A 10,124-nucleotide genomic window follows, 5' to 3' on the forward strand; every position below is an offset into this window, starting at 1 on the left:
AATTCTGTCACTACTGTGTGATTGGCCATTTCTTTTCTGCCATTTCGAAAGAGAAGGTACAATTCAGGTGTTCTAATGAGGAAAGGAGAAATTCAGCCACTAATCTCTCTGTGCGCAGGAAGGTGTCTACTTCTCCAGTGAAGCAGAGCCTGCCACTTCCTTAAAGACCTCCATGGGTGGTCTCTCCTGCTCCAATTCCTTATCCCTGGTCTTACTTTACATCCCACCAAATCCTCTTCAAGCTCTTTCATGGGCCCCCTCATTTTGGGTTCTCTTTGCTTGAGAAGCAGCATGGTTTAGTGGAGAGGGCACAGGCCTGGGGGTCAGAGACCTGGGTTCTCATTCTGGCTCTGTCACATACTTTCTGTGTGACCTTGGGCAAGTCACTTAACTTCTCTGTTGCTCAGTTCCTTCATCAACAAAGCGGGAATTCAATACTTGTTCTCCATCCTACATAGACTGTGAGACTCTTATTCGACCTGATTATCTTGTATCTATCCCAGCGCCTAGTACAGCGCTTGGGATATAGTTAAAGCTTTTGAAGTACCATAATTAATAACAATAGGGTAATTAATTGAGACCCCTCTCAGGGTCGCACCTGAAGAGTTTCCTGTACTCTACCAGTCTCAGATACGGGAGGGAGAGTCAAGCAGAGGCCTACCCATTTCATTCCTAGCTTGGGCAGTGGCTAGCGAGTGTAAGGCAATCTACTACAAGTAAAACCTAACCTGTGCTGGGCAGCAGCAAAACGGGAGACAGTCGTGAGACAATTATGAGAGACAAGACAACTAATTAAGTGATTAATTACAATAGATAAGATCTCTGCCCACAAGTGGATTACAATCTACAGTATCTCTCTCTCTCTCTCTCTTTCTCTCTGTCTCAGTCAGTCAGTCGATGGTGTTTATTGAGCATCTACTGTGTGTAGAGCACTGTACTTAGTTTTTAGGAAAGTACTACTTAGGAGGCGGACTGGGTCCAACCTGATTAATTCATAACTGCCCTAGAGCTGAGTCCAGTGCTTGGTATATAGTAAGCATTTAACAAACACCATAATTAATCTCAATAAAATAGAGTTGGCAGATGCAATCTCTGTAAACAAGAAGCGTGAAATCTCTGTCTCTCCATCTCTCTCTCTCTCTCTCTCTCTCTCTCTCTCTTTCCATATCTCTCTCTCTCTCCCCCTCCATCCCTCCTTCTCTGTGCCCAACACCATCCGTTGTGAGGAGAATTAGGAGAGTGTACCTCACAGAATTGCTTGGAACTGATATAGCCACAGCAATCATCCAATGGATGATATTTACCAGACACATACTCTGTACAGATCACTGTCCTAAATGCTTGTGAGAGTACAATAGAGTTAGAAGACTTTAATCTCTTCCTTCAAGGAGCTTACAATCTAATGTGATAGACATTAAAATAATTAAAACCAAGAGGAAGCCCTAGAGGATAAAGATGTGTCCATAAGTGCAATGTGGTGTGTGAGAGTAACCATGATCACTGGGGAGGAAATACCGTGGGAAGATTAAAGAATAATCTGGGAATATCTCTTGAAATAGACGTGATTCTATAAATATCTTGACGCAGAGAGTGATGGTCTGCCGGATATGAAGGTGGAGGGTGTTCCAGGGAGGGAGAAAGCAAGAGATTGATGATGAGAAAGATAAGAATGTGGCAGGGTGGCATGAGAGGAATGCAGTGTGTGGGCTAGGGTACTGTGGGAGGGGACAGAGTTTAAGGGGAGAGGAAAAAGCTAAATGAGTGCCTTAAATCTAGAGGTCGGGGTTTTCTGCTTGATTATGATTCCTTGCATTCAAGCAGTCAATCAACCGATCAATCGATCAATCTCCAACCGGGAAACCCCATGTGGGATAGGGACGGGGTTCAACCTGAGAAAACCCCAGTGCTTAGAATAGTGCTCTGCACATTGTAAGCACTCAATAAATACCATTGATTGGATGAGAGTTGAGGACCTCCATCAAGCGACCACCCCCCCTGAAACTCCTCCAACCATTAAGCTGCTTCTCCCTGCCCGCCGGTTCCCAAATGAACACCCCAGCGGCTCAGCTGTAGTAGAGTTCCTATTACCGCCCCTTTCTCCTCCTCCGTTTCTCCATTTATAAGATGGGAGCAGGGAGGTGCCCACCCAAGCCAAGTTGCTTAACCTCTCTATCCCTCAGTTACCGCATCTGCCAAATTCAATCCCTGTTCTCCCTCCTACTTAGACTGTGAGTTCCATATGGGACCTCATCAACTTGTATCTACCCCAGCGCTTAGTTCAGTGATTGGTACATAAGAAGTGCTAAACAAATTCCACTATTATGATTGATCTCTCCCCCCTTTTAGACTGTGAGCCCATTGTGGGCAGGGATTGTCTCTATGTGTTGTTGAATTGTACTTTCCAAGCGCTTAGTACAGTGTTCTGTACACAGTAAACTCTCAATAAATACGATTGAATTAATGAATGAATTATTGTTTTTATTACCCTGATTGTCACCTCCATTTCCTTCACATCCAGAGCACTTACACCCCCTGTCTACCTCATCATCAATGGTATTTATTGAGTGCTTACACTGTACAAAATACTTGGGAGAGTAGAACATAACAGAGTCGGTAGATATGTTCCCGGTCCACAACAAGCTTACAATCTAGCTAGGGAGACAGAAATTAATATAAACAAATAACATATAATTTAAATATATGCACAGAAGTGTTGTGGGATTGGGAGTGGGGCAGATAATAAATGCCCAAATATCACAGATCCAGGTGCTTAGGTGTCTCAGAAGAGAGAGCCAGAGAAAGGAGGGTTTATTTGGGGGAGGCCTTTTTGAGAAGATACACTTTTAATAAGGTGGAGAGATTGGCTGTCTGGTGCATATGAAGGGGAGGGAGCTCCAAGCTAGCTAAACCTGAAGCCCACTTATGCCAAGATGGAAGTGGAGGTTAAAAAATGAGGGGTTCTGCAGAAGAAGAGAGTGTCTTCTCCCACCAATGGCAGCAGGAGAACCAACTCTTCCTTCCTGAACAGTAGAGGGGAGAACTGAGTTGATGATCTCGATAGAAGCAGCATGGTCCAGTGGAAAGAACCCTGCCCTAGGAGTCAGAGACTTGAGTTCTAATTCCATTTCTACCATATGCCTGCCTGCTGTGTGACCTTAGGCAAGTCACTTAAATTCTCTCGGCTTCAGTTCGCTCATTTGCAAATGAATGTTCAATATTTATTCTCCTTCCTACTTAGACTGTGAGTCCCATGTGGGAGATGTTTTTCTTGTATCTACCCCAGCACTTAATTCAGTGCTTGGCACATAGTAAGCGCTTAACGCATATTGATTGATTCAATAATATTTATTGAGCGCTTACTGTGCTCAGAGCACTGTACTAAGCGATTGGGAGAGCACAATACAACAATAAATAGGCACATTCCGTACCCACAAAGTGTTTACCGTCTAGAGCTGGGGGAGACAGACATTAATACAAGCAAATAAATTACTGATATGTGCATAAGTGCTGAGGGCCTTGGAGAGTGGCAGAACAAAAGGAGCAATTTCGGGGCAACGAAGAAGGAAGTGTGAAAAAAGGGAAGGAGGGCTTAATCAGGGAAGGCCTCCTGGAAGAGATGTGCCTTCATAAGGCTTTGAAAGGGGGGAGAGTAATTAGATTTGAGTAATTAGATTTGATTTCCTCTCCTCAAAAATCTCCAGTGGCTACCAATCAATCTGCGAATCAGGAAGAAACTCCTCACCCTGGGCTTCAAGGCTCTTCATCAATCAATCAATCATATTTATTGAGCGCTTACTGTGTGCAGAGCACTGTACTAAGCGCTTGGGAAGTACCAGTTGGCAACATATAGAGACAGTCCCTACCCAACAGTGGGCTCACAGTCTAAAAGGGGGAGACAGAACAAAACCAAACATACTAACAAAATAAAATAAATGGAATAGATATGTACAAGTAAAATAAATAAATAAATAAATTAAGTAATAAATATGTACAAACATATATACATATATACAGGTGCTGTGGGGAAGGGAAGGAGGTAAGATGGGGGGATGGAGGGGGGGACGAGGGGGAGAGGAAGGAAGGGCCTCAGTCTGGGAAGGTCTCCTGGAGGAGGTGAGCTCTCAGTAAGGCCTGGAAGGGAGGAAGAGAGCTAGCCTGGCGGATGGGCAGAGGGAGGGCATTTCAGGCCCGGGGGATGACGTGGGCCGGGGGTCGAATGAGGGGGGCCAATGGAGTGCGTGTAGATCGAGAACAGAAGGGGACCAAGCACTGAACCTTGGGGAACCCCCACAGTAAGGAGTTCCCCAAGTAAGTCCCCTCGCCCCCTCCTAGCTCACCTCCCTTCTCTCCTTCTACAGCCCACCCCGCACCCCCAGCTCCTCTGCCGCTATTCTCCTCACCGTACCTCGTTCTCTCCTGTCCCGCCATCGACCCCCGGCCCACGTCATCCCCAGGGCCTGGAATGCCCTCCTTCTGCCCATCCGCCAAGCTAGCTCTCTTTCTCCTTTCAAGTCCCTACTGAGAGCTCACCTACTCCAGGAGGCCTTCCCAGACTGAGCCCCTTCCTTCCTCTCCCCCTCTTCTCCCTCTCCATCCCCCATCTTACCTCCTTCCCTTCCCCACAGCACCTGTATATATGTATAGATGTTGGTACATATTTATTACTCTATTTATTTATTTTACTTGTACATATCTATTATATTTAAATTATTTTGTTAGTCTGTTTGGTTTTGTTCTCTGTCTCCCCCTTTAGACTGTGAGCCCACTGTTGGGTAGGGACTGTTTCTATATGTTGCCAACTTGTACTTCCCAAGCGCTTAGTACAGTGCTCTGCACACTGTAAGCGCTCAAGAAATATGATTGTTGATGATTGATGATGATGAGGGAGTGCATTCCAGGCCAGAGGCAGGACATAGGCAAGGGGTCAGAGGTGAGATAGATGAAATAGAGGTACATTGAGAAAGTTGGCATTAGAGGAGCGAAGTGTGTGGACTGGGTAGTAGTAGAAGAGTAGCAAGGTGAGGTAGGAGGGGGAAAGGTAATGGAGTGCTTTAAAGGCCATGGTGAGACGTTTTTGTCTGATGCGAAGGTAGATGGGCAACCCTGGAGTTTCTTGACGAGTGGAGAAACATGTACTGAAAATTTTTATAGAAAAATGATCTAGGCAGCAGAGTTAAGTATGAACTGGAGTGGGGAGAGGCAGGAGGCTGGGAGGTCACGAAGGAGGCTGATGCAGTAATCCAGGCGGAATAGGATGAGTGACTGTATGAAGGTGGTAGCATTTGGGTGGAGAGGAAAGTGTGGATTTCAGCGATGCTGTGAAGGTGAGACTGACAGGATTTAGTAATGGTCGAATAGGTGGGCTGAATGAAAGAGAGGAGTCAAGAAAAGAGAAAGTTCTAACATGTTTGAGTTCAGAGGCCAGAATCGCAGTATTTTTCCTGCTCTGAGCACAATAAAACGTCACCAAAGAGGGATGGAAGGAATGACCCCTTGAGGTTGCTTCAGGCAATGCAATTCTATGATTGGATTCCCTGCCCTGTCTAATTGAGCCTCTCACCTCCTGGATCTCTGGGGACCAAAGAAAATGCCAACAAGTCAGCAGCACCTCCCTTCTCTCTATCCTCTGATCCCCAAAACCACCACCCAAGAGAGACGTTTTCAACTTCAATGTCTACTGGGTCTAATCAGAGTTTTGCTTTTTGCCTTTTTCCCCAAGACCCCAGTTAATTTGCCCTACATTTTCACCTCCGACCCTAGTCTGGCCTCACTACTGAGATGCAGAAGCCGGTAAAGAACCCTTGGTCTCAATCCTGCCTCTCCGCGTGATCGGGAGAGGGTATTCCTGACTTCTGGCCTTCCATTCCACCATTGCGGTAGGATCTTAATATCCCATCTCAGATCTGCAGCTGCTGTGCTCGTTCTACAGATGGGGAAATTGAAGCCCGCTGCAGGGAAGTTGCATTACTACGGGAAACCGGTGACGTAGCCAACTTGGGTTCACCATTTTGATTTCCGGCTTCCATCCAAATTCCAGCTCAGCAGAAAGATACCCTGGGTTAAGGACGCTATGTAGGCTGTTGGTTTTGCAGACAGGATGAGGTAGGATCATGCGTGGGCAGGGAATGTCAGTCCTTTTACCCAGAGTCCTTTGAATGTTCAGGCCTCACTGGAGCTGCTCAATAGATGGACCAGCCACCACGGGTGTTGTAGCCCACCTAATGCCAAAAGATCCTTTCCTGTCTTAACTCAAGTGAGCCATTTGTTTTTCATTGTTTTTGTCCCGTGGTATCTGTTTAGTGCTTACTATGTGACAGACATTGTACTAAGCAATGGGGCAGATTCCAGGTAATTAGTTTGGACACTGTCCATGTCCAACATGGGGTTCACAGCCTTAATCCCAATTTTACAGATGAGGTAACTGTGGCACAGTGAAGTGAAGTTACTTGCCCAAAGGCACGCAGCAGACAAGTGGTGGAGGAGCTCGCTTCGACTGTGAGCCCCACGTGGGACAGGGACTATGTCCAGCTTGATTGACTTATTCCTACTCCAGTGCATAGAACAGTGCTTAACACATAGTAAGTGCGTGGCCTAGTGGAAAGAGCACAGACCTGGGAATCAGAACCATCTGGGCTCTAATCCCAGCTCCACCACACGTCTGTCGTGTGACCTTGGGCAAGTCACTTAACTCCTCTGGGCATCGGTTACCTCATTTAAAAATGGGGATTAAGACCGTGAGTCCCATGTAGGACAGGGACTGTGTCCAACCTGCTTAGCTTGTATCCACCCCAGTGCTTAAAGCAGTGCTTGACTAATAGTAAGTGTTTAACAAATACCAATATCAACATGATTAACAAATATCATTAAAGAAATTATAAGGCTTGGTCACGTACAGGTGTATATGACTAAGGACCATTTCCCTCGAGAGGTGAAGGGGTCTCAGGAATCCATTTTCCATGATCTTTTCATACATATCTTCGTTTGGTCATTTTAGTTTATTCTCCCTGTAACCTCCTTGTTCACAAGGAACATGTCTATCAACTCTGTTGTATCATAATTTCCCAAGCGCTTACTATTCTTTCAATCGTATTTACTGAGCACTTACTGTGTGCAGAGAACTATACTAAGCGCTTGGGAAGTACGAATCGGCAACATATAGAGACGGTCCCTACCCAACAGAGGGCTCACAGTCTAGAATGGGGAGACAGACAACAAAACAAAACAAGTAGATAGGTGTCAATACCATCGGAATAAATAGAATCATATAGATATAAACATCATTAACAAAATAGAGTAATAAATATGTACAAATGTGCACAAGTGTTTTGGGGAGGGGAAGGGGGTAGGACGGGGGCGATGGGAAGGAGAGGAGGAGGAGGAGAGGAAAAGGGGGGCACGGTCTGGAAAGGCCTCCTGGAGGAGGTGAGCTCTCAGTAGGGATTTGAAGGGAAGAAGAGAGTTGGTTTGCGGATGTCTGGAGGGAGGACATTGCAGGCCAGAGGCAGAACGTGGGCCAGGGGTCGAAGATGGTACAGGCGAGAACGAAGCACAATGAGGAGGTTAGTGGCAGAGGAAAGAAGGGTGCAGGCTGGGCTGTAGAAGGGGAGAAGGGAGGTGAGAGGGAGGTAAGGGAGGGGGAGAGGTGAGAGAGAGATTTGAAGCCGAGGGGGAGGAGTTTTTGTTCGATTCGAATGTTGATAGGCAACCACTGGAGATTTTTGAGGAGGGGAGTGACATGCCCAGAGCGTTTCTGTACTAAAATAATCCGGGCAGGCGAGTTAAGTATAGACTGAAGCGGAGAGAGACAGGAGGTTGGGAGATCAGAGAGGAAGCTGATGCAGTAATCTAGTCAGGATAGAATAAGCGACCGAACCCGCAAGGTAGCGGTTTGGATGGAGAGGAAAGGGCGGATCTTGGCGATGTTATGGAGGTGAGACCGGCAGGTTTTGGTGATGGATTGGGTGTGTGGGATGAATGAAAGAGCAGAGTCGAGGATGACTCCAAGGCTGCGGGATTGTGAGATGTGAAGGAAGGTAGTGCCGTCTACAGTGACAGGAAAGTAAGGGAGAGAACAGAGTTTGGGAGGGAAGATAAGGAGCTCAGTCTTATTGAGTTTTAGATGGCGGGAAGAAACCCAGATGGAGATGTTCTGAAGGCAGGAGGAGATACGAGCCTGAAGGGAGGGAGAGAGAACAGGGAGTGGAGGTTGGGATTTGGGTGTCATCAGCGTAGAGATGATAGTTAAAGCCGTGGGTGCAAATGAGTTCACCAAGGGAGCAGGTATAGATGGAGAACAGAAGGAGACCAAGAATTGACGCTTGAGGAACCCCTACAGTAAGGTGATGGGAGGGGGAGGAGGAGCCCGCGATGGAGACTGAGAATGAACGACCAGAGAGATAAGAGGAGGACTAGGAGAGGACGGAATCTGTGAAGTCAAGGTTGGATAGCGTGTTGAAGAGAAGGAGACGGTTCACAGTGTCGAAGGAGGCTGAGAGGTCGAGGAGGATTAGGATAGACTAGGAGCCATTGGATTTGGCAAGGAGGAGTTTATTGGTGACTTTTGAGAGGGCAGTTTCGGTGGAGTGTAGCGGGCGGAATCCAGATTGGAGGAGTCTAGGAGAGGGTTGGAGTTGAGGAATTCGAGGCAGCTAGTGTAGGCGACTCGTTCCTGGAGTTTGGAAAGGAAGGGAACTAGAAGGGGCAGTGAGGTCAAAAGAGTGGTATTAGCATGGGGAGACGTGGACATGTTTGAAGGCAGAGGGGAAGGAACCAGTGGAGTGTGAGAGGTTGAAGATGGAAGTTAAGTAGGGAAGAAGTGGGGGGGCGAGAGTGTTCATAAAATGAGAGGGAATGGGGTCCGATGCACAGGTGAGTATGGTGGCTCTTGAGAGGAGAGAGGATATCTCATCTGAAGATACTATGGGGAAGGATGGGAAACTAGAGGGGAGTGTTGAGAGCGGGGGGATGGAGAGGAGGTGGGGTGACTTTGGGGAGCTCAGACCTGATGATATTAATTTTACTTGTGAAGTAGGTGGCCAGATCGTTGGGGGTGAAGGATGGAGGAGGGAGTTAAATGTCCTAAACAGCTGACGGGGGTGATGGGCATGGCAGAGGAGAGGGCAGAGTTAGGACTGGAAAGGATATATTCAAAGTAAACAAGGTTGGCCTGATGTTCAGACTTTCTCCAGCAACGTTTAGCAGCTAGAGCAAAGGAGCGAAAGAGTCAGACAGTGGGAGTGATCCAAGGCTGTGGTGCAGTGGTGTGAGAGTGCGAAGTGAAAGTGGAGCAAGCGAGAAGAGGGTGGTGTTGAGAGTACTAATCTGGTCATCAGGGGTGGGGTTTAGAGATGGTAAGGAGGCGAGGTGGGGTGTGATGCGCTGAGAGAGATGAATGTGGTCGAGAAAGTGGAGGTCTCTGTTGGGGAGTTATATAGATTTATAGGGGGGAGGAGAGTGAGAAAGGAGGCAGGTGAGAAGGTTATGATCAGAGAGAGGGATTTCAGAGTTGGTGAGGGTGGAGATAGTGCAGCGGTAGGAGATGATGAGGTTGAGGGTGTGACCAAGTTGGTGAGTGGGAGACGTGGGGTGAAGCAGGAGGTTGGCAGAGTCAAGGAGAGATAGAAGGCGGGCGGCAGAGGAGTCACCGGGCATGTTGGAGTCTCCGAGAATCAGAATGGGCATGGAAAAGGAGAGAAGGAAAGTGAGAAAGCGTTCAAAATGGTTAAAAAATTTGGAGGTGGGGCGAGGGAGACGGTACATAACGGCTACAAGAATCTGGAGGGGGTGGTGGAGGCGAATAATATGGGCTTCAAAGGAAGGGAAGGAAAGGGAAGTGGGAGGATGGATAGTGCGAAAGCGACACTGGGGTGCGAGAAGGAAGCCGAAACCTCCTCTTTTCCAGGTGAGTCTGGGGGAGTGGGAAAAAAAGAGGCCTCATCTGGAGAGAGCAGCAGAAGAGACCGTGTCATCCGGGGTGAGCCAAGTTTCGGTAAGGGCGAGGAGAAGGAGAGAGCTCGATAGGAACCGGTCAAGGATGAAAGGGAGCTTACCTATAATGGAGCGTGGGTTCCATTGGCCACACCTGGCAGCAGCTGTGGAGGGAGGGGAGGGAGGGGGAAGGGTGC

The 10,124-nt window shown here is 47.6% G+C and overlaps 1 non-coding gene across 1 annotated transcript; it reads left to right on the forward strand.

Annotated features, from left to right (window-relative positions):
- Window positions 1-580: 580 nt before the first annotated feature.
- Window positions 581-718, forward strand: LOC119924302. The gene has a single exon (XR_005449098.1). It is a non-coding gene; the product is annotated as a small nucleolar RNA SNORA7 (small nucleolar RNA).
- The last annotated feature ends 9,406 nt before the right edge of the window (window positions 719-10,124 follow it).

Source organism: Tachyglossus aculeatus, unplaced genomic scaffold (assembly GCF_015852505.1).
Source record: "Tachyglossus aculeatus isolate mTacAcu1 unplaced genomic scaffold, mTacAcu1.pri scaffold_92_arrow_ctg1, whole genome shotgun sequence".
Classification (NCBI taxonomy): Eukaryota; Metazoa; Chordata; class Mammalia; order Monotremata; family Tachyglossidae; genus Tachyglossus; species Tachyglossus aculeatus.